Source organism: Oncorhynchus mykiss, unplaced genomic scaffold (genome assembly GCF_013265735.2).
Source record: "Oncorhynchus mykiss isolate Arlee unplaced genomic scaffold, USDA_OmykA_1.1 un_scaffold_304, whole genome shotgun sequence".
NCBI lineage: Eukaryota > Metazoa > Chordata > Actinopteri > Salmoniformes > Salmonidae > Oncorhynchus > Oncorhynchus mykiss.
This window is the reverse complement of record NW_023493753.1, coordinates 87,501-110,000: the sequence shown is the minus strand read 5'-3', so window position 1 is coordinate 110,000 and position 22,500 is coordinate 87,501. Positions and strand designations below refer to the sequence as shown.

Here is a 22,500-nt window from a genome sequence, read left to right as displayed (position 1 = left end):
AAAATTCATGCAACAACAGGAGGATCAAATTAAGATTTGCATCTGTAACAGAAATCCCAAGGAACCTTGTCGGTGACAGAAGCTATGACTGTGTACACTGGCCTAGGTGTGTCCTGACTTCAGCTTGGCTGTGCGGCCAGTGGCGCAATGGATAACGTGTCTGATAACAGGTCAGAAGATTGAATATTTGACTCCTGTTTGGCTCAAAACTAGATTTATTTGACCAAAATCAAGCTGGGAAAAATACTGTATACTTTTCATTGTGTCTGGCAGTTCTCGATTCAAACACATTTTAGACTGATTTTATATGGGACTTTTCTCCAACATCGCTGAGAAAAAGATGGAGCTTGTAATTACAACAAGCATCATTTCAACGTTTATGGATTTGTCTGTGATGTTTTTTTAAAGTAACTGTCTTCCCATATGGTCTGGCTTTTAGGATTTCTGGTTTTCGCCCGGGTTGAACTCCCAGTATGGGAAAGAACATCTTGTCATTTGGGATGCACTTGTGTAAGAACAGATACCACATTTTAACTGGCAGCAGAATCACACAACACAACAATATTCCCTCAGCAACAGCAAATGTGACATGTTTTGTAGATTCATAATTTACAAGGCATTTTAAACGTTGAATACACTTCATTGCTGCATTTCTTGCTCTTCAGTAAAATTCATGCAACAACAGGAGGATCAAATTAAGATATGCATCTGAAACAGAAAACCAAGGAACCTTGTTGTTGACAGACACAATGACTGTGTACACTGGTCTAGCTGTGACCTGACTTCAGTTTAGACGTGGGGCCAGTGGCGCAATGGATAACGTGTCTGACTACGGATCAGAAGATTCTAGGTTCGACTCCTGGCTGGCTCGATACTTAATTTAATTGATTGAAATCAAGCCGGCATTGATACTGTATACTCTTCAGTGCTTCTGGCTGTTCTCACTTCAAACTCATTTTAGACTGATTTCATCTGGACATTCCCCAACATCTCAGAGAAAAAAAGATGTAGCTTTTAATCCAAAAGGCATAATGTCAACATTTAAAGATTTGTCTGTGATGTGTATTTTAAGTATGTGTCTTCCCATATGGTCTAGCGGTTAGGATTCCTGGTTTTCACCCAGGTGGCCGGGGTTCAACTCCCGGTATGGGAAAGAATATCTTGTTGTTTGGGATGCACTTGTGTAACAACAGATACTGCATTTTAACTGGCAGCAGTTTCACACAACACAACAATATTCCCTCAGCAACAGGAAATGTGACATGTTATGTAGATTCAAATTATACAAGGCATTTTAAACGTTGAATACACTTCATTGCTGCATTTCTTGCTCTGCAGTAAAATTCATGCAACAACAGGAGGATCAAATTAAGATTTGCATCTGTAACAGAAATCCCAAGGAACCTTGTCGGTGACAGAAGCTATGACTGTGTACACTGGCCTAGGTGTGTCCTGACTTCAGCTTGGCTGTGCGGCCAGTGGCGCAATGGATAACGTGTCTGATAACAGGTCAGAAGATTGAATATTTGACTCCTGTTTGGCTCAAAACTAGATTTATTTGACCAAAATCAAGCTGGGAAAAATACTGTATACTTTTCATTGTGTCTGGCAGTTCTCGATTCAAACACATTTTAGACTGATTTTATATGGGACTTTTCTCCAACATCGCTGAGAAAAAGATGGAGCTTGTAATTACAACAAGCATCATTTCAACGTTTATGGATTTGTCTGTGATGTTTTTTTAAAGTAATTGTCTTCCCATATGGTCTGGCTTTTAGGATTTCTGGTTTTCGCCCGGGTTGAACTCCCAGTATGGGAAAGAACATCTTGTCATTTGGGATGCACTTGTGTAAGAACAGATACCACATTTTAACTGGCAGCAGAATCACACAACACAACAATATTCCCTCAGCAACAGCAAATGTGACATGTTTTGTAGATTCATAATTTACAAGACTTTTTAAACATTGAATACACTTCAAGTTTGCATTTCTTGCTCTTCAGTAAAATTCATGCAACAACAGGAGGATCAAATTAAGATATGCATCTGAAACAGAAAACCAAGGAACCTTGTTGTTGACAGACACAATGACTGTGTACACTGGTCTAGCTGTGACCTGACTTCAGCTTAGACGTGGGGCCAGTGGCGCAATGGATAACGTGTCTGACTACGGATCAGAAGATTCTAGGTTCGACTCCTGGCTGGCTCGATACTTAATTTAATTGATTGAAATCAAGCCGGGATTGATACTGTATACTTTTCAGTGCTTCTGGCTGTTCTCACTTCAAACTCATTTTAGACTGATTTCATCTGGACATTCCCCAACATCTCAGAGAAAAAAAGATGTAGCTTTTAATCCAAAAGGCATAATGTCAACATTTAAAGATTTGTCTGTGATGTGTATTTTAAGTATGTGTCTTCCCATATGGTCTAGCGGTTAGGATTCCTGGTTTTCACCCAGGTGGCCCGGGTTCAACTCCCGGTATGGGAAAGAATATCTTGTTGTTTGGGATGCACTTGTGTAACAACAGATACTGCATTTTAACTGGCAGCAGTTTCACACAACACAACAATATTCCCTCAGCAACAGGAAATGTGACATGTTATGTAGATTCAAATTATACAAGGCATTTTAAACGTTGAATACACTTCATTGCTGCATTTCTTGCTCTGCAGTAAAATTCATGCAACAACAGGAGGATCAAATTAAGATTTGCATCTGTAACAGAAATCCCAAGGAACCTTGTCGGTGACAGAAGCTATGACTGTGTACACTGGCCTAGGTGTGTCCTGACTTCAGCTTGGCTGTGCGGCCAGTGGCGCAATGGATAACGTGTCTGATAACAGGTCAGAAGATTGAATATTTGACTCCTGTTTGGCTCAAAACTAGATTTATTTGACCAAAATCAAGCTGGGAAAAATACTGTATACTTTTCATTGTGTCTGGCAGTTCTCGATTCAAACACATTTTAAACTGATTTTATATGGGACTTTTCTCCAACATCGCTGAGAAAAAGATGGAGCTTGTAATTACAACAAGCATCATTTCAACGTTTATGGATTTGTCTGTGATGTTTTTTTAAAGTAATTGTCTTCCCATATGGTCTGGCTTTTAGGATTTCTGGTTTTCGCCCGGGTTGAACTCCCAGTATGGGAAAGAACATCTTGTCATTTGGGATGCACTTGTGTAAGAACAGATACCACATTTTAACTGGCAGCAGAATCACACAACACAACAATATTCCCTCAGCAACAGCAAATGTGACATGTTTTGTAGATTCATAATTTACAAGACTTTTTAAACATTGAATACACTTCAAGTTTGCATTTCTTGCTCTTCAGTAAAATTCATGCAACAACAGGAGGATCAAATTAAGATATGCATCTGAAACAGAAAACCAAGGAACCTTGTTGTTGACAGACACAATGACTGTGTACACTGGTCTAGCTGTGACCTGACTTCAGCTTAGATGTGGGGCCAGTGGCGCAATGGATAACGTGTCTGACTACGGATCAGAAGATTCTAGGTTCGACTCCTGGCTGGCTCGATACTCAATTTAATTGATTGAAATCAAGCCGGGATTGATACTGTATACTTTTCAGTGCTTCTGGCAGTTCTCGATTCAAACACATTTTAGACTGATTTTATATGGGACTTTTCTCCAACATCGCTGAGAAAAAGATGGAGCTTGTAATTACAACAAGCATCATTTCAACGTTTATGGATTTGTCTGTGATGTTTTTTTAAAGTAACTGTCTTCCCATATGGTCTGGCTTTTAGGATTTCTGGTTTTCGCCCGGGTTGAACTCCCAGTATGGGAAAGAACATCTTGTCATTTGGGATGCACTTGTGTAAGAACAGATACCACATTTTAACTGGCAGCAGAATCACACAACACAACAATATTCCCTCAGCAACAGCAAATGTGACATGTTTTGTAGATTCATAATTTACAAGACTTTTTAAACATTGAATACACTTCAAGTTTGCATTTCTTGCTCTTCAGTAAAATTCATGCAACAACAGGAGGATCAAATTAAGATATGCATCTGAAACAGAAAACCAAGGAACCTTGTTGTTGACAGACACAATGACTGTGTACACTGGTCTAGCTGTGACCTGACTTCAGCTTAGACGTGGGGCCAGTGGTGCAATGGATAACGTGTCTGACTACGGATCAGAAGATTCTAGGTTCGACTCCTGGCTGGCTCGATAATTAATTTAATTGATTGAAATCAAGCCGGGATTGATACTGTATACTTTTCAGTGCTTCTGGCTGTTCTCACTTCAAACTCATTTTAGACTGATTTCATCTGGACATTCCCCAACATCTCAGAGAAAAAAAGATGTAGCTTTTAATCCAAAAGGCATAATGTCAACATTTAAAGATTTGTCTGTGATGTGTATTTTAAGTATGTGTCTTCCCATATGGTCTAGCGGTTAGGATTCCTGGTTTTCACCCAGGTGGCCTGGGTTCAACTCCCGGTATGGGAAAGAATATCTTGTTGTTTGGGATGCACTTGTGTAACAACAGATACTGCATTTTAACTGGCAGCAGTTTCACACAACACAACAATATTCCCTCAGCAACAGGAAATGTGACATGTTATGTAGATTCAAATTATACGAGGCATTTTAAACGTTGAATACACTTCATTGCTGCATTTCTTGCTCTGCAGTAAAATTCATGCAACAACAGGAGGATCAAATTAAGATTTGCATCTGTAACAGAAATCCCAAGGAACCTTGTCGGTGACAGAAGCTATGACTGTGTACACTGGCCTAGGTTGTCCTGACTTCAGCTTGGCTGTGCGGCCAGTGGCGCAATGGATAACGTGTCTGATAACAGGTCAGAGGATTGAATATTTGACTCCTGTTTGGCTCAAAACTAGATTTATTTGACCAAAATCAAGCTGGGAAAAATACTGTATACTTTTCATTGTGTCTGGCAGTTCTCGATTCAAACACATTTTAGACTGATTTTATATGGGACTTTTCTCCAACATCGCTGAGAAAAAGATGGAGCTTGTAATTACAACAAGCATCATTTCAACGTTTATGGATTTGTCTGCGATGTTTTTTTAAAGTAACTGTCTTCCCATATGGTCTGGCTTTTAGGATTTCTGGTTTTCGCCCGGGTTGAACTCCCAGTATGGGAAAGAACATCTTGTCATTTGGGATGCACTTGTGTAAGAACAGATACCACATTTTAACTGGCAGCAGAATCACACAACACAACAATATTCCCTCAGCAACAGCAAATGTGACATGTTTTGTAGATTCATAATTTACAAGACTTTTTAAACATTGAATACACTTCAAGTTTGCATTTCTTGCTCTTCAGTAAAATTCATGCAACAACAGGAGGATCAAATTAAGATATGCATCTGAAACAGAAAACCAAGGAACCTTGTTGTTGACAGACACAATGACTGTGTACACTGGTCTAGCTGTGACCTGACTTCAGCTTAGACGTGGGGCCAGTGGCGCAATGGATAACGTGTCTGACTACGGATCAGAAGATTCTAGGTTCGACTCCTGGCTGGCTCGATACTTAATTTAATTTATTGAAATCAAGCCGGGATTGATACTGTATACTTTTCAGTGCTTCTGGCTGTTCTCACTTCAAACTCATTTTAGACTGATTTCATCTGGACATTCCCCAACATCTCAGAGAAAAAAAGATGTAGCTTTTAATCCAAAAGGCATAATGTCAACATTTAAAGATTTGTCTGTGATGTGTATTTTAAGTATGTGTCTTCCCATATGGTCTAGCGGTTAGGATTCCTGGTTTTCACCCAGGTGGCCCGGGTTCAACTCCTGGTATGGGAAAGAATATCTTGTTGTTTGGGATGCACTTGTGTAACAACAGATACTGCATTTTAACTGGCAGCAGTTTCACACAACACAACAATATTCCCTCAGCAACAGGAAATGTGACATGTTATGTAGATTCAAATTATACAAGGCATTTTAAACGTTGAATACACTTCATTGCTGCATTTCTTGCTCTGCAGTAAAATTCATGCAACAACAGGAGGATCAAATTAAGATTTGCATCTGTAACAGAAATCCCAAGGAACCTTGTCGGTGACAGAAGCTATGACTGTGTACACTGGCCTAGGTGTGTCCTGACTTCAGCTTGGCTGTGCGGCCAGTGGCGCAATGGATAACGTGTCTGATAACAGGTCAGAAGATTGAATATTTTACTCCTGTTTGGCTCAAAACTAGATTTATTTGACCAAAATCAAGCTGGGAAAAATACTGTATACTTTTCATTGTGTCTGGCAGTTCTCGATTCAAACACATTTTAGACTGATTTTATATGGGACTTTTCTCCAACATCGCTGAGAAAAAGATGGAGCTTGTAATTACAACAAGCATCATTTCAACGTTTATGGATTTGTCTGTGATGTTTTTTTAAAGTAACTGTCTTCCCATATGGTCTGGCTTTTAGGATTTCTGGTTTTCGCCCGGGTTGAACTCCCAGTATGGGAAAGAACATCTTGTCATTTGGGATGCACTTGTGTAAGAACAGATACCACATTTTAACTGGCAGCAGAATCACACAACACAACAATATTCCCTCAGCAACAGCAAATGTGACATGTTTTGTAGATTCATAATTTACAAGACTTTTTAAACATTGAATACACTTCAAGTTTGCATTTCTTGCTCTTCAGTAAAATTCATGCAACAACAGGAGGATCAAATTAAGATATGCATCTGAAACAGAAAACCAAGGAACCTTGTTGTTGACAGACACAATGACTGTGTACACTGGTCTAGCTGTGACCTGACTTCAGCTTAGACGTGGGGCCAGTGGCGCAATGGATAACGTGTCTGACTACGGATCAGAAGATTCTAGGTTCGACTCCTGGCTGGCTCGATACTTAATTTAATTTATTGAAATCAAGCCGGGATTGATACTGTATACTTTTCAGTGCTTCTGGCTGTTCTCACTTCAAACTCATTTTAGACTGATTTCATCTGGACATTCCCCAACATCTCAGAGAAAAAAAGATGTAGCTTTTAATCCAAAAGGCATAATGTCAACATTTAAAGATTTGTCTGTGATGTGTATTTTAAGTATGTGTCTTCCCATATGGTCTAGCGGTTAGGATTCCTGGTTTTCACCCAGGTGGCCCAGGTTCAACTCCCGGTATGGGAAAGAATATCTTGTTGTTTGGGATGCACTTGTGTAACAACAGATACTGCATTTTAACTGGCAGCAGTTTCACACAACACAACAATATTCCCTCAGCAACAGGAAATGTGACATGTTATGTAGATTCAAATTATACAAGGCATTTTAAACGTTGAATACACTTCATTGCTGCATTTCTTGCTCTGCAGTAAAATTCATGCAACAACAGGAGGATCAAATTAAGATTTGCATCTGTAACAGAAATCCCAAGGAACCTTGTCGGTGACAGAAGCTATGACTGTGTACACTGGCCTAGGTGTGTCCTGACTTCAGCTTGGCTGTGCGGCCAGTGGCGCAATGGATAACGTGTCTGATAACAGGTCAGAAGATTGAATATTTGACTCCTGTTTGGCTCAAAACTAGATTTATTTGACCAAAATCAAGCTGGGAAAAATACTGTATACTTTTCATTGTGTCTGGCAGTTCTCGATTCAAACACATTTTAGACTGATTTTATATGGGACTTTTCTCCAACATCGCTGAGAAAAAGATGGAGCTTGTAATTACAACAAGCATCATTTCAACGTTTATGGATTTGTCTGTGATGTTTTTTTAAAGTAACTGTCTTCCCATATGGTCTGGCTTTTAGGATTTCTGGTTTTCGCCCGGGTTCAACTCCCGGTATGGGAAAGAATATCTTGTTGTTTGGGATGCACTTGTGTAACAACAGATACTGCATTTTAACTGGCAGCAGTTTCACACAACACAACAATATTCCCTCAGCAACAGCAAATGTGACATGTTTTGTAGATTCATAATTTACAAGACTTTTTAAACATTGAATACACTTCAAGTTTGCACTTCTTGCTCTTCAGTAAAATTCATGCAACAACAGGAGGATCAAATTAAGATATGCATCTGAAACAGAAAACCAAGGAACCTTGTTGTTGACAGACGCAATGACTGTGTACACTGGTCTAGCTGTGACCTGACTTCAGCTTAGACGTGGGGCCAGTGGCGCAATGGATAACGTGTCTGACTACGGATCAGAAGATTCTAGGTTCGACTCCTGGCTGGCTCGATACTTAATTTAATTTATTGAAATCAAGCCGGGATTGATACTGTATACTTTTCAGTGCTTCTGGCTGTTCTCACTTCAAACTCATTTTAGACTGATTTCATCTGGACATTCCCCAACATCTCAGAGAAAAAAAGATGTAGCTTTTAATCCAACAGGCATAATGTCAACATTTAAAGATTTGTCTGTGATGTGTATTTTAAGTATGTGTCTTCCCATATGGTCTAGCGGTTAGGATTCCTGGTTTTCACCCAGGTGGCCCGGGTTCGACTCCCGGTATGGGAAAGAATATCTTGTCGTTTGGGATGCACTTGTGTAACAACAGATATTGCATTTTAACTGGCAGCAGTTTCACACAACACAACAATATTCCCTCAGCAACAGGAAATGTGACATGTTATGTAGATTCAAATTATACAAGGCATTTTAAACGTTGAATACACTTCATTGCTGCATTTCTTGCTCTGCAGTAAAATTCATGCAACAACAGGAGGATCAAATTAAGATTTGCATCTGTAACAGAAATCCCAAGGAACCTTGTCGGTGACAGAAGCTATGACTGTGTACACTGGCCTAGGTGTGTCCTGACTTCAGCTTGGCTGTGCGGCCAGTGGCGCAATGGATAACGTGTCTGATAACAGGTCAGAAGATTGAATATTTGACTCCTGTTTGGCTCAAAACTAGATTTATTTGACCAAAATCAAGCTGGGAAAAATACTGTATACTTTTCATTGTGTCTGGCAGTTCTCGATTCAAACACATTTTAGACTGATTTTATATGGGACTTTTCTCCAACATCGCTGAGAAAAAGATGGAGCTTGTAATTACAACAAGCATCATTTCAACGTTTATGGATTTGTCTGTGATGTTTTTTTAAAGTAACTGTCTTCCCATATGGTCTGGCTTTTAGGATTTCTGGTTTTCGCCCGGGTTCAACTCCCGGTATGGGAAAGAATATCTTGTTGTTTGGGATGCACTTGTGTAACAACAGATACTGCATTTTAACTGGCAGCAGTTTCACACAACACAACAATATTCCCTCAGCAACAGCAAATGTGACATGTTTTGTAGATTCATAATTTACAAGACTTTTTAAACATTGAATACACTTCAAGTTTGCATTTCTTGCTCTTCAGTAAAATTCATGCAACAACAGGAGGATCAAATTAAGATATGCATCTGAAACAGAAAACCAAGGAACCTTGTTGTTGACAGACGCAATGACTGTGTACACTGGTCTAGCTGTGACCTGACTTCAGCTTAGACGTGGGGCCAGTGGCGCAATGGATAACGTGTCTGACTACGGATCAGAAGATTCTAGGTTCGACTCCTGGCTGGCTCGATACTTAATTTAATTTATTGAAATCAAGCCGGGATTGATACTGTATACTTTTCAGTGCTTCTGGCTGTTCTCACTTCAAACTCATTTTAGACTGATTTCATCTGGACATTCCCCAACATCTCAGAGAAAAAAAGATGTAGCTTTTAATCCAACAGGCATAATGTCAACATTTAAAGATTTGTCTGTGATGTGTATTTTAAGTATGTGTCTTCCCATATGGTCTAGCGGTTAGGATTCCTGGTTTTCACCCAGGTGGCCCGGGTTCGACTCCCGGTATGGGAAAGAATATCTTGTCGTTTGGGATGCACTTGTGTAACAACAGATATTGCATTTTAACTGGCAGCAGTTTCACACAACACAACAATATTCCCTCAGCAACAGGAAATGTGACATGTTATGTAGATTCAAATTATACAAGGCATTTTAAACGTTGAATACACTTCATTGCTGCATTTCTTGCTCTGCAGTAAAATTCATGCAACAACAGGAGGATCAAATTAAGATTTGCATCTGTAACAGAAATCCCAAGGAACCTTGTCGGTGACAGAAGCTATGACTGTGTACACTGGCCTAGGTGTGTCCTGACTTCAGCTTGGCTGTGCGGCCAGTGGCGCAATGGATAACGTGTCTGATAACAGGTCAGAAGATTGAATATTTGACTCCTGTTTGGCTCAAAACTAGATTTATTTGACCAAAATCAAGCTGGGAAAAATACTGTATACTTTTCATTGTGTCTGGCAGTTCTCGATTCAAACACATTTTAGACTGATTTTATATGGGACTTTTCTCCAACATCGCTGAGAAAAAGATGGAGCTTGTAATTACAACAAGCATCATTTCAACGTTTATGGATTTGTCTGTGATGTTTTTTTAAAGTAACTGTCTTCCCATATGGTCTGGCTTTTAGGATTCCTGGTTTTCGCCCGGGTTGAACTCCCAGTATGGGAAAGAACATCTTGTCATTTGGGATGCACTTGTGTAAGAACAGATACCACATTTTAACTGGCAGCAGAATCACACAACACAACAATATTCCCTCAGCAACAGCAAATGTGACATGTTTTGTAGATTCATAATTTACAAGACTTTTTAAACATTGAATACACTTCAAGTTTGCATTTCTTGCTCTTCAGTAAAATTCATGCAACAACAGGAGGATCAAATTAAGATATGCATCTGAAACAGAAAACCAAGGAACCTTGTTGTTGACAGACACAATGACTGTGTACACTGGTCTAGCTGTGACTTGACTTCAGCTTAGACGTGGGGCCAGTGGCGCAATGGATAACGTGTCTGACTACGGATCAGAAGATTCTAGTTTCGACTCCTGGCTGGCTCGATACTTAATTTAATTTATTGAAATCAAGCCGGGATTGATACTGTATACTTTTCAGTGCTTCTGGCTGTTCTCACTTCAAACTCATTTTAGACTGATTTCATCTGGACATTCCCCAACATCTCAGAGAAAAAAAGATGTAGCTTTTAATCCAACAGGCATAATGTCAACATTTAAAGATTTGTCTGTGATGTGTATTTTAAGTATGTGTCTTCCCATATGGTCTAGCGGTTAGGATTCCTGGTTTTCACCCAGGTGGCCCGGGTTCAACTCCCGGTATGGGAAAGAATATCTTGTTGTTTGGGATGCACTTGTGTAACAACAGATACTGCATTTTAACTGGCAGCAGTTTCACACAACACAACAATATTCCCTCAGCAACAGGAAATGTGACATGTTATGTAGATTCAAATTATACAAGGCATTTTAAACGTTGAATACACTTCATTGCTGCATTTCTTGCTCTGCAGTAAAATTCATGCAACAACAGGAGGATCAAATTAAGATTTGCATCTGTAACAGAAATCCCAAGGAACCTTGTCGGTGACAGAAGCTATGACTGTGTACACTGGCCTAGGTGTGTCCTGACTTCAGCTTGGCTGTGCGGCCAGTGGCGCAATGGATAACGTGTCTGATAACAGGTCAGAAGATTGAATATTTGACTCCTGTTTGGCTCAAAACTAGATTTATTTGACCAAAATCAAGCTGGGAAAAATACTGTATACTTTTCATTGTGTCTGGCAGTTCTCGATTCAAACACATTTTAGACTGATTTTATATGGGACTTTTCTCCAACATCGCTGAGAAAAAGATGGAGCTTGTAATTACAACAAGCATCATTTCAACGTTTATGGATTTGTCTGTGATGTTTTTTTAAAGTAACTGTCTTCCCATATGGTCTGGCTTTTAGGATTCCTGGTTTTCGCCCGGGTTGAACTCCCAGTATGGGAAAGAACATCTTGTCATTTGGGATGCACTTGTGTAAGAACAGATACCACATTTTAACTGGCAGCAGAATCACACAACACAACAATATTCCCTCAGCAACAGCAAATGTGACATGTTTTGTAGATTCATAATTTACAAGACTTTTTAAACATTGAATACACTTCAAGTTTGCATTTCTTGCTCTTCAGTAAAATTCATGCAACAACAGGAGGATCAAATTAAGATATGCATCTGAAACAGAAAACCAAGGAACCTTGTTGTTGACAGACACAATGACTGTGTACACTGGTCTAGCTGTGACTTGACTTCAGCTTAGACGTGGGGCCAGTGGCGCAATGGATAACGTGTCTGACTACGGATCAGAAGATTCTAGTTTCGACTCCTGGCTGGCTCGATACTTAATTTAATTTATTGAAATCAAGCCGGGATTGATACTGTATACTTTTCAGTGCTTCTGGCTGTTCTCACTTCAAACTCATTTTAGACTGATTTCATCTGGACATTCCCCAACATCTCAGAGAAAAAAAGATGTAGCTTTTAATCCAAAAGGCATAATGTCAACATTTAAAGATTTGTCTGTGATGTGTATTTTAAGTATGTGTCTTCCCATATGGTCTAGCGGTTAGGAGTCCTGGTTTTCACCCAGGTGGCCCGGGTTCAACTCCCGGTATGGGAAAGAATATCTTGTTGTTTGGGATGCACTTGTGTAACAACAAATACTGCATTTTAACTGGCAGCAGTTTCACACAACACAACAATATTCCCTCAGCAACAGGAAATGTGACATGTTATGTAGATTCAAATTATACAAGGCATTTTAAACGTTGAATACACTTCATTGCTGCATTTCTTGCTCTGCAGTAAAATTCATGCAACAACAGGAGGATCAAATTAAGATTTGCATCTGTAACAGAAATCCCAAGGAACCTTGTCGGTGACAGAAGCTATGACTGTGTACACTGGCCTAGGTGTGTCCTGACTTCAGCTTGGCTGTGCGGCCAGTGGCGCAATGGATAACGTGTCTGATAACAGGTCAGAAGATTGAATATTTGACTCCTGTTTGGCTCAAAACTAGATTTATTTGACCAAAATCAAGCTGGGAAAAATACTGTATACTTTTCATTGTGTCTGGCAGTTCTCGATTCAAACACATTTTAGACTGATTTTATATGGGACTTTTCTCCAACATCGCTGAGAAAAAGATGGAGCTTGTAATTACAACAAGCATCATTTCAACGTTTATGGATTTGTCTGTGATGTTTTTTTAAAGTAACTGTCTTCCCATATGGTCTGGCTTTTAGGATTCCTGGTTTTCGCCCGGGTTGAACTCCCAGTATGGGAAAGAACATCTTGTCATTTGGGATGCACTTGTGTAAGAACAGATACCACATTTTAACTGGCAGCAGAATCACACAACACAACAATATTCCCTCAGCAACAGCAAATGTGACATGTTTTGTAGATTCATAATTTACAAGACTTTTTAAACATTGAATACACTTCAAGTTTGCATTTCTTGCTCTTCAGTAAAATTCATGCAACAACAGGAGGATCAAATTAAGATATGCATCTGAAACAGAAAACCAAGGAACCTTGTTGTTGACAGACACAATGACTGTGTACACTGGTCTAGCTGTGACTTGACTTCAGCTTAGACGTGGGGCCAGTGGCGCAATGGATAACGTGTCTGACTACGGATCAGAAGATTCTAGTTTCGACTCCTGGCTGGCTCGATACTTAATTTAATTTATTGAAATCAAGCCGGGATTGATACTGTATACTTTTCAGTGCTTCTGGCTGTTCTCACTTCAAACTCATTTTAGACTGATTTCATCTGGACATTCCCCAACATCTCAGAGAAAAAAAGATGTAGCTTTTAATCCAACAGGCATAATGTCAACATTTAAAGATTTGTCTGTGATGTGTATTTTAAGTATGTGTCTTCCCATATGGTCTAGCGGTTAGGATTCCTGGTTTTCACCCAGGTGGCCCGGGTTCAACTCCCGGTATGGGAAAGAATATCTTGTTGTTTGGGATGCACTTGTGTAACAACAGATACTGCAGTTTCACACAACACAACAATATTCCCTCAGCAACAGGAAATGTGACATGTTATGTAGATTCAAATTATACAAGGCATTTTAAACGTTGAATACACTTCATTGCTGCATTTCTTGCTCTGCAGTAAAATTCATGCAACAACAGGAGGATCAAATTAAGATTTGCATCTGTAACAGAAATCCCAAGGAACCTTGTCGGTGACAGAAGCTATGACTGTGTACACTGGCCTAGGTGTGTCCTGACTTCAGCTTGGCTGTGCGGCCAGTGGCGCAATGGATAACGTGTCTGATAACAGGTCAGAAGATTGAATATTTGACTCCTGTTTGGCTCAAAACTAGATTTATTTGACCAAAATCAAGCTGGGAAAAATACTGTATACTTTTCATTGTGTCTGGCAGTTCTCGATTCAAACACATTTTAGACTGATTTTATATGGGACTTTTCTCCAACATCGCTGAGAAAAAGATGGAGCTTGTAATTACAACAAGCATCATTTCAACGTTTATGGATTTGTCTGTGATGTTTTTTTAAAGTAACTGTCTTCCCATATGGTCTGGCTTTTAGGATTCCTGGTTTTCGCCCGGGTTGAACTCCCAGTATGGGAAAGAACATCTTGTCATTTGGGATGCACTTGTGTAAGAACAGATACCACATTTTAACTGGCAGCAGAATCACACAACACAACAATATTCCCTCAGCAACAGCAAATGTGACATGTTTTGTAGATTCATAATTTACAAGACTTTTTAAACATTGAATACACTTCAAGTTTGCATTTCTTGCTCTTCAGTAAAATTCATGCAACAACAGGAGGATCAAATTAAGATATGCATCTGAAACAGAAAACCAAGGAACCTTGTTGTTGACAGACACAATGACTGTGTACACTGGTCTAGCTGTGACTTGACTTCAGCTTAGACGTGGGGCCAGTGGCGCAATGGATAACGTGTCTGACTACGGATCAGAAGATTCTAGTTTCGACTCCTGGCTGGCTCGATACTTAATTTAATTTATTGAAATCAAGCCGGGATTGATACTGTATACTTTTCAGTGCTTCTGGCTGTTCTCACTTCAAACTCATTTTAGACTGATTTCATCTGGACATTCCCCAACATCTCAGAGAAAAAAAGATGTAGCTTTTAATCCAACAGGCATAATGTCAACATTTAAAGATTTGTCTGTGATGTGTATTTTAAGTATGTGTCTTCCCATATGGTCTAGCGGTTAGGATTCCTGGTTTTCACCCAGGTGGCCCGGGTTCAACTCCCGGTATGGGAAAGAATATCTTGTTGTTTGGGATGCACTTGTGTAACAACAGATACTGCAGTTTCACACAACACAACAATATTCCCTCAGCAACAGGAAATGTGACATGTTATGTAGATTCAAATTATACAAGGCATTTTAAACGTTGAATACACTTCATTGCTGCATTTCTTGCTCTGCAGTAAAATTCATGCAACAACAGGAGGATCAAATTAAGATTTGCATCTGTAACAGAAATCCCAAGGAACCTTGTCGGTGACAGAAGCTATGACTGTGTACACTGGCCTAGGTGTGTCCTGACTTCAGCTTGGCTGTGCGGCCAGTGGCGCAATGGATAACGTGTCTGATAACAGGTCAGAAGATTGAATATTTGACTCCTGTTTGGCTCAAAACTAGATTTATTTGACCAAAATCAAGCTGGGAAAAATACTGTATACTTTTCATTGTGTCTGGCAGTTCTCGATTCAAACACATTTTAGACTGATTTTATATGGGACTTTTCTCCAACATCGCTGAGAAAAAGATGGAGCTTGTAATTACAACAAGCATCATTTCAACGTTTATGGATTTGTCTGTGATGTTTTTTTAAAGTAACTGTCTTCCCATATGGTCTGGCTTTTAGGATTCCTGGTTTTCGCCCGGGTTGAACTCCCAGTATGGGAAAGAACATCTTGTCATTTGGGATGCACTTGTGTAAGAACAGATACCACATTTTAACTGGCAGCAGAATCACACAACACAACAATATTCCCTCAGCAACAGCAAATGTGACATGTTTTGTAGATTCATAATTTACAAGACTTTTTAAACATTGAATACACTTCAAGTTTGCATTTCTTGCTCTTCAGTAAAATTCATGCAACAACAGGAGGATCAAATTAAGATATGCATCTGAAACAGAAAACCAAGGAACCTTGTTGTTGACAGACACAATGACTGTGTACACTGGTCTAGCTGTGACTTGACTTCAGCTTAGACGTGGGGCCAGTGGCGCAATGGATAACGTGTCTGACTACGGATCAGAAGATTCTAGTTTCGACTCCTGGCTGGCTCGATACTTAATTTAATTTATTGAAATCAAGCCGGGATTGATACTGTATACTTTTCAGTGCTTCTGGCTGTTCTCACTTCAAACTCATTTTAGACTGATTTCATCTGGACATTCCCCAACATCTCAGAGAAAAAAAGATGTAGCTTTTAATCCAACAGGCATAATGTCAACATTTAAAGATTTGTCTGTGATGTGTATTTTAAGTATGTGTCTTCCCATATGGTCTAGCGGTTAGGATTCCTGGTTTTCACCCAGGTGGCCCGGGTTCAACTCCCGGTATGGGAAAGAATATCTTGTTGTTTGGGATGCACTTGTGTAACAACAGATACTGCAGTTTCACACAACACAACAATATTCCCTCAGCAACAGGAAATGTGACATGTTATGTAGATTCAAATTATACAAGGCATTTTAAACGTTGAATACACTTCATTGCTGCATTTCTTGCTCTGCAGTAAAATTCATGCAACAACAGGAGGATCAAATTAAGATTTGCATCTGTAACAGAAATCCCAAGGAACCTTGTCGGTGACAGAAGCTATGACTGTGTACACTGGCCTAGGTGTGTCCTGACTTCAGCTTGGCTGTGCGGCCAGTGGCGCAATGGATAACGTGTCTGACTACGGATCAGAAGATTCTAGGTTCGACTCCTGGCTGGCTCGATACTTAATTTAATTTATTGAAATCAAGCCGGGATTGATACTGTATACTTTTCAGTGCTTCTGGCTGTTCTCACTTCAAACTCATTTTAGACTGATTTCATCTGGACATTCCCCAACATCTCAGAGAAAAAAAGATGTAGCTTTTAATCCAAAAGGCATAATGTCAACATTTAAAGATTTGTCTGTGATGTGTATTTTAAGTATGTGTCTTCCCATATGGTCTAGCGGTTAGGATTCCTGGTTTTCACCCAGGTGGCCCGGGTTCAACTCCTGGTATGGGAAAGAATATCTTGTTGTTTGGGATGCACTTGTGTAACAACAGATACTGCATTTTAACTGGCAGCAGTTTCACACAACACAACAATATTCCCTCAGCAACAGGAAATGTGACATGTTATGTAGATTCAAATTATACAAGGCATTTTAAACGTTGAATACACTTCATTGCTGCATTTCTTGCTCTGCAGTAAAATTCATGCAACAACAGGAGGATCAAATTAAGATTTGCATCTGTAACAGAAATCCCAAGGAACCTTGTCGGTGACAGAAGCTATGACTGTGTACACTGGCCTAGGTGTGTCCTGACTTCAGCTTGGCTGTGCGGCCAGTGGCGCAATGGATAACGTGTCTGATAACAGGTCAGAAGATTGAATATTTGACTCCTGTTTGGCTCAAAACTAGATTTATTTGACCAAAATCAAGCTGGAAAAAATACTGTATACTTTTCATTGTGTCTGGCAGTTCTCGATTCAAACACATTTTAGACTGATTTTATATGGGACTTTTCTCCAACATCGCTGAGAAAAAGATGGAGCTTGTAATTACAACAAGCATCATTTCAACGTTTATGGATTTGTCTGTGATGTTTTTTTAAAGTAACTGTCTTCCCATATGGTCTGGCTTTTAGGATTCCTGGTTTTCGCCCGGGTTGAACTCCCAGTATGGGAAAGAACATCTTGTCATTTGGGATGCACTTGTGTAAGAACAGATACCACATTTTAACTGGCAGCAGAATCACACAACACAACAATATTCCCTCAGCAACAGCAAATGTGACATGTTTTGTAGATTCATAATTTACAAGACTTTTTAAACATTGAATACACTTCAAGTTTGCATTTCTTGCTCTTCAGTAAAATTCATGCAACAACAGGAGGATCAAATTAAGATATGCATCTGAAACAGAAAACCAAGGAACCTTGTTGTTGACAGACACAATGACTGTGTACACTGGTCTAGCTGTGACTTGACTTCAGCTTAGACGTGGGGCCAGTGGCGCAATGGATAACGTGTCTGACTACGGATCAGAAGATTCTAGTTTCGACTCCTGGCTGGCTCGATACTTAATTTAATTTATTGAAATCAAGCCGGGATTGATACTGTATACTTTTCAGTGCTTCTGGCTGTTCTCACTTCAAACTCATTTTAGACTGATTTCATCTGGACATTCCCCAACATCTCAGAGAAAAAAAGATGTAGCTTTTAATCCAACAGGCATAATGTCAACATTTAAAGATTTGTCTGTGATGTGTATTTTAAGTATGTGTCTTCCCATATGGTCTAGCGGTTAGGATTCCTGGTTTTCACCCAGGTGGCCCGGGTTCAACTCCCGGTATGGGAAAGAATATCTTGTTGTTTGGGATGCACTTGTGTAACAACAGATACTGCAGTTTCACACAACACAACAATATTCCCTCAGCAACAGGAAATGTGACATGTTATGTAGATTCAAATTATACAAGGCATTTTAAACGTTGAATACACTTCATTGCTGCATTTCTTGCTCTGCAGTAAAATTCATGCAACAACAGGAGGATCAAATTAAGATTTGCATCTGTAACAGAAATCCCAAGGAACCTTGTCGGTGACAGAAGCTATGACTGTGTACACTGGCCTAGGTGTGTCCTGACTTCAGCTTGGCTGTGCGGCCAGTGGCGCAATGGATAACGTGTCTGACTACGGATCAGAAGATTCTAGGTTCGACTCCTGGCTGGCTCGATACTTAATTTAATTTATTGAAATCAAGCCGGGATTGATACTGTATACTTTTCAGTGCTTCTGGCTGTTCTCACTTCAAACTCATTTTAGACTGATTTCATCTGGACATTCCCCAACATCTCAGAGAAAAAAGATGTAGCTTTTAATCCAAAAGGCATAATGTCAACATTTAAAGATTTGTCTGTGATGTGTATTTTAAGTATGTGTCTTCCCATATGGTCTAGCGGTTAGGATTCCTGGTTTTCACCCAGGTGGCCCGGGTTCAACTCCTGGTATGGGAAAGAATATCTTGTTGTTTGGGATGCACTTGTGTAACAACAGATACTGCATTTTAACTGGCAGCAGTTTCACACAACACAACAATATTCCCTCAGCAACAGGAAATGTGACATGTTATGTAGATTCAAATTATACAAGGCATTTTAAACGTTGAATACACTTCATTGCTGCATTTCTTGCTCTGCAGTAAAATTCATGCAACAACAGGAGGATCAAATTAAGATTTGCATCTGTAACAGAAATCCCAAGGAACCTTGTCGGTGACAGAAGCTATGACTGTGTACACTGGCCTAGGTGTGTCCTGACTTCAGCTTGGCTGTGCGGCCAGTGGCGCAATGGATAACGTGTCTGATAACAGGTCAGAAGATTGAATATTTGACTCCTGTTTGGCTCAAAACTAGATTTATTTGACCAAAATCAAGCTGGAAAAAATACTGTATACTTTTCATTGTGTCTGGCAGTTCTCGATTCAAACACATTTTAGACTGATTTTATATGGGACTTTTCTCCAACATCGCTGAGAAAAAGATGGAGCTTGTAATTACAACAAGCATCATTTCAACGTTTATGGATTTGTCTGTGATGTTTTTTTAAAGTAACTGTCTTCCCATATGGTCTGGCTTTTAGGATTCCTGGTTTTCGCCCGGGTTGAACTCCCAGTATGGGAAAGAACATCTTGTCATTTGGGATGCACTTGTGTAAGAACAGATACCACATTTTAACTGGCAGCAGAATCACACAACACAACAATATTCCCTCAGCAACAGCAAATGTGACATGTTTTGTAGATTCATAATTTACAAGACTTTTTAAACATTGAATACACTTCAAGTTTGCATTTCTTGCTCTTCAGTAAAATTCATGCAACAACAGGAGGATCAAATTAAGATATGCATCTGAAACAGAAAACCAAGGAACCTTGTTGTTGACAGACACAATGACTGTGTACACTGGTCTAGCTGTGACTTGACTTCAGCTTAGACGTGGGGCCAGTGGCGCAATGGATAACGTGTCTGACTACGGATCAGAAGATTCTAGTTTCGACTCCTGGCTGGCTCGATACTTAATTTAATTTATTGAAATCAAGCCGGGATTGATACTGTATACTTTTCAGTGCTTCTGGCTGTTCTCACTTCAAACTCATTTTAGACTGATTTCATCTGGACATTCCCCAACATCTCAGAGAAAAAAAGATGTAGCTTTTAATCCAACAGGCATAATGTCAACATTTAAAGATTTGTCTGTGATGTGTATTTTAAGTATGTGTCTTCCCATATGGTCTAGCGGTTAGGATTCCTGGTTTTCACCCAGGTGGCCCGGGTTCAACTCCCGGTATGGGAAAGAATATCTTGTTGTTTGGGATGCACTTGTGTAACAACAGATACTGCAGTTTCACACAACACAACAATATTCCCTCAGCAACAGGAAATGTGACATGTTATGTAGATTCAAATTATACAAGGCATTTTAAACGTTGAATACACTTCATTGCTGCATTTCTTGCTCTGCAGTAAAATTCATGCAACAACAGGAGGATCAAATTAAGATTTGCATCTGTAACAGAAATCCCAAGGAACCTTGTCGGTGACAGAAGCTATGACTGTGTACACTGGCCTAGGTGTGTCCTGACTTCAGCTTGGCTGTGCGGCCAGTGGCGCAATGGATAACGTGTCTGATAACAGGTCAGAAGATTGAATATTTGACTCCTGTTTGGCTCAAAACTAGATTTATTTGACCAAAATCAAGCTGGGAAAAATACTGTATACTTTTCATTGTGTCTGGCAGTTCTCGATTCAAACACATTTTAGACTGATTTTATATGGGACTTTTCTCCAACATCGCTGAGAAAAAGATGGAGCTTGTAATTACAACAAGCATCATTTCAACGTTTATGGATTTGTCTGTGATGTTTTTTTAAAGTAACTGTCTTCCCATATGGTCTGGCTTTTAGGATTCCTGGTTTTCGCCCGGGTTGAACTCCCAGTATGGGAAAGAACATCTTGTCATTTGGGATGCACTTGTGTAAGAACAGATACCACATTTTAACTGGCAGCAGAATCACACAACACAACAATATTCCCTCAGCAACAGCAAATGTGACATGTTTTGTAGATTCATAATTTACAAGACTTTTTAAACATTGAATACACTTCAAGTTTGCATTTCTTGCTCTTCAGTAAAATTCATGCAACAACAGGAGGATCAAATTAAGATATGCATCTGAAACAGAAAACCAAGGAACCTTGTTGTTGACAGACACAATGACTGTGTACACTGGTCTAGCTGTGACTTGACTTCAGCTTAGACGTGGGGCCAGTGGCGCAATGGATAACGTGTCTGACTACGGATCAGAAGATTCTAGTTTCGACTCCTTGCTGGCTCGATACTTAATTTAATTTATTGAAATCAAGCCGGGATTGATACTGTATACTTTTCAGTGCTTCTGGCTGTTCTCACTTCAAACTCATTTTAGACTGATTTCATCTGGACATTCCCCAACATCTCAGAGAAAAAAAGATGTAGCTTTTAATCCAAAAGGCATAATGTCAACATTTAAAGATTTGTCTGTGATGTGTATTTTAAGTATGTGTCTTCCCATATGGTCTAGCGGTTAGGATTCCTGGTTTTCACCCAGGTGGCCCGGGTTCAACTCCCGGTATGGGAAAGAATATCTTGTTGTTTGGGATGCACTTGTGTAACAACAAATACTGCATTTTAACTGGCAGCAGTTTCACACAACACAACAATATTCCCTCAGCAACAGGAAATGTGACATGTTATGTAGATTCAAATTATACAAGGCATTTTAAACGTTGAATACACTTCATTGCTGCATTTCTTGCTCTGCAGTAAAATTCATGCAACAACAGGAGGATCAAATTAAGATTTGCATCTGTAACAGAAATCCCAAGGAACCTTGTCGGTGACAGAAGCTATGACTGTGTACACTGGCCTAGGTGTGTCCTGACTTCAGCTTGGCTGTGCGGCCAGTGGCGCAATGGATAACGTGTCTGATAACAGGTCAGAAGATTGAATATTTGACTCCTGTTTGGCTCAAAACTAGATTTATTTGACCAAAATCAAGCTGGGAAAAATACTGTATACTTTTCATTGTGTCTGGCAGTTCTCGATTCAAACACATTTTAGACTGATTTTATATGGGACTTTTCTCCAACATCGCTGAGAAAAAGATGGAGCTTGTAATTACAACAAGCATCATTTCAACGTTTATGGATTTGTCTGTGATGTTTTTTTAAAGTAACTGTCTTCCCATATGGTCTGGCTTTTAGGATTTCTGGTTTTCGCCCGGGTTGAACTCCCAGTATGGGA

General features: G+C 39.6%; 25 non-coding genes across 25 annotated transcripts; all 25 read left to right on the top strand.

The window, feature by feature from the left end:
* The first annotated feature begins 798 nt into the window (after positions 1-798).
* On the top strand, positions 799-871 carry trnar-acg. Its single transcript has one exon. It is a non-coding gene; the product is annotated as a tRNA-Arg (tRNA).
* Positions 872-1,081: 210 nt separating this feature from the next.
* Positions 1,082-1,153, top strand: trnae-uuc. The gene has a single exon. It is a non-coding gene; the product is annotated as a tRNA-Glu (tRNA).
* Positions 1,154-2,137: 984 nt separating this feature from the next.
* On the top strand, positions 2,138-2,210 carry trnar-acg. Its single transcript has one exon. It is a non-coding gene; the product is annotated as a tRNA-Arg (tRNA).
* A 210-nt stretch (positions 2,211-2,420) lies between these two features.
* trnae-uuc lies at positions 2,421-2,492 on the top strand. Its single transcript has one exon. It is a non-coding gene; the product is annotated as a tRNA-Glu (tRNA).
* A 984-nt stretch (positions 2,493-3,476) lies between these two features.
* On the top strand, positions 3,477-3,549 carry trnar-acg. Its single transcript has one exon. It is a non-coding gene; the product is annotated as a tRNA-Arg (tRNA).
* Positions 3,550-4,141: 592 nt separating this feature from the next.
* On the top strand, positions 4,142-4,214 carry trnar-acg. The gene has a single exon. It is a non-coding gene; the product is annotated as a tRNA-Arg (tRNA).
* Positions 4,215-4,424: 210 nt separating this feature from the next.
* Positions 4,425-4,496, top strand: trnae-uuc. Its single transcript has one exon. It is a non-coding gene; the product is annotated as a tRNA-Glu (tRNA).
* A 983-nt stretch (positions 4,497-5,479) lies between these two features.
* trnar-acg lies at positions 5,480-5,552 on the top strand. Its single transcript has one exon. It is a non-coding gene; the product is annotated as a tRNA-Arg (tRNA).
* A 210-nt stretch (positions 5,553-5,762) lies between these two features.
* trnae-uuc lies at positions 5,763-5,834 on the top strand. The gene has a single exon. It is a non-coding gene; the product is annotated as a tRNA-Glu (tRNA).
* Positions 5,835-6,818: 984 nt separating this feature from the next.
* trnar-acg lies at positions 6,819-6,891 on the top strand. Its single transcript has one exon. It is a non-coding gene; the product is annotated as a tRNA-Arg (tRNA).
* Positions 6,892-7,101: 210 nt separating this feature from the next.
* Positions 7,102-7,173, top strand: trnae-uuc. The gene has a single exon. It is a non-coding gene; the product is annotated as a tRNA-Glu (tRNA).
* A 984-nt stretch (positions 7,174-8,157) lies between these two features.
* trnar-acg lies at positions 8,158-8,230 on the top strand. Its single transcript has one exon. It is a non-coding gene; the product is annotated as a tRNA-Arg (tRNA).
* A 210-nt stretch (positions 8,231-8,440) lies between these two features.
* Positions 8,441-8,512, top strand: trnae-uuc. The gene has a single exon. It is a non-coding gene; the product is annotated as a tRNA-Glu (tRNA).
* A 984-nt stretch (positions 8,513-9,496) lies between these two features.
* Positions 9,497-9,569, top strand: trnar-acg. The gene has a single exon. It is a non-coding gene; the product is annotated as a tRNA-Arg (tRNA).
* A 210-nt stretch (positions 9,570-9,779) lies between these two features.
* On the top strand, positions 9,780-9,851 carry trnae-uuc. Its single transcript has one exon. It is a non-coding gene; the product is annotated as a tRNA-Glu (tRNA).
* A 1,267-nt stretch (positions 9,852-11,118) lies between these two features.
* Positions 11,119-11,190, top strand: trnae-uuc. The gene has a single exon. It is a non-coding gene; the product is annotated as a tRNA-Glu (tRNA).
* A 1,267-nt stretch (positions 11,191-12,457) lies between these two features.
* On the top strand, positions 12,458-12,529 carry trnae-uuc. The gene has a single exon. It is a non-coding gene; the product is annotated as a tRNA-Glu (tRNA).
* A 1,267-nt stretch (positions 12,530-13,796) lies between these two features.
* On the top strand, positions 13,797-13,868 carry trnae-uuc. Its single transcript has one exon. It is a non-coding gene; the product is annotated as a tRNA-Glu (tRNA).
* Positions 13,869-15,120: 1,252 nt separating this feature from the next.
* Positions 15,121-15,192, top strand: trnae-uuc. Its single transcript has one exon. It is a non-coding gene; the product is annotated as a tRNA-Glu (tRNA).
* Positions 15,193-16,444: 1,252 nt separating this feature from the next.
* trnae-uuc lies at positions 16,445-16,516 on the top strand. The gene has a single exon. It is a non-coding gene; the product is annotated as a tRNA-Glu (tRNA).
* A 587-nt stretch (positions 16,517-17,103) lies between these two features.
* On the top strand, positions 17,104-17,175 carry trnae-uuc. Its single transcript has one exon. It is a non-coding gene; the product is annotated as a tRNA-Glu (tRNA).
* Positions 17,176-18,442: 1,267 nt separating this feature from the next.
* On the top strand, positions 18,443-18,514 carry trnae-uuc. The gene has a single exon. It is a non-coding gene; the product is annotated as a tRNA-Glu (tRNA).
* Positions 18,515-19,100: 586 nt separating this feature from the next.
* Positions 19,101-19,172, top strand: trnae-uuc. Its single transcript has one exon. It is a non-coding gene; the product is annotated as a tRNA-Glu (tRNA).
* Positions 19,173-20,439: 1,267 nt separating this feature from the next.
* On the top strand, positions 20,440-20,511 carry trnae-uuc. Its single transcript has one exon. It is a non-coding gene; the product is annotated as a tRNA-Glu (tRNA).
* A 1,252-nt stretch (positions 20,512-21,763) lies between these two features.
* trnae-uuc lies at positions 21,764-21,835 on the top strand. Its single transcript has one exon. It is a non-coding gene; the product is annotated as a tRNA-Glu (tRNA).
* Positions 21,836-22,500: the final 665 nt, after the last annotated feature.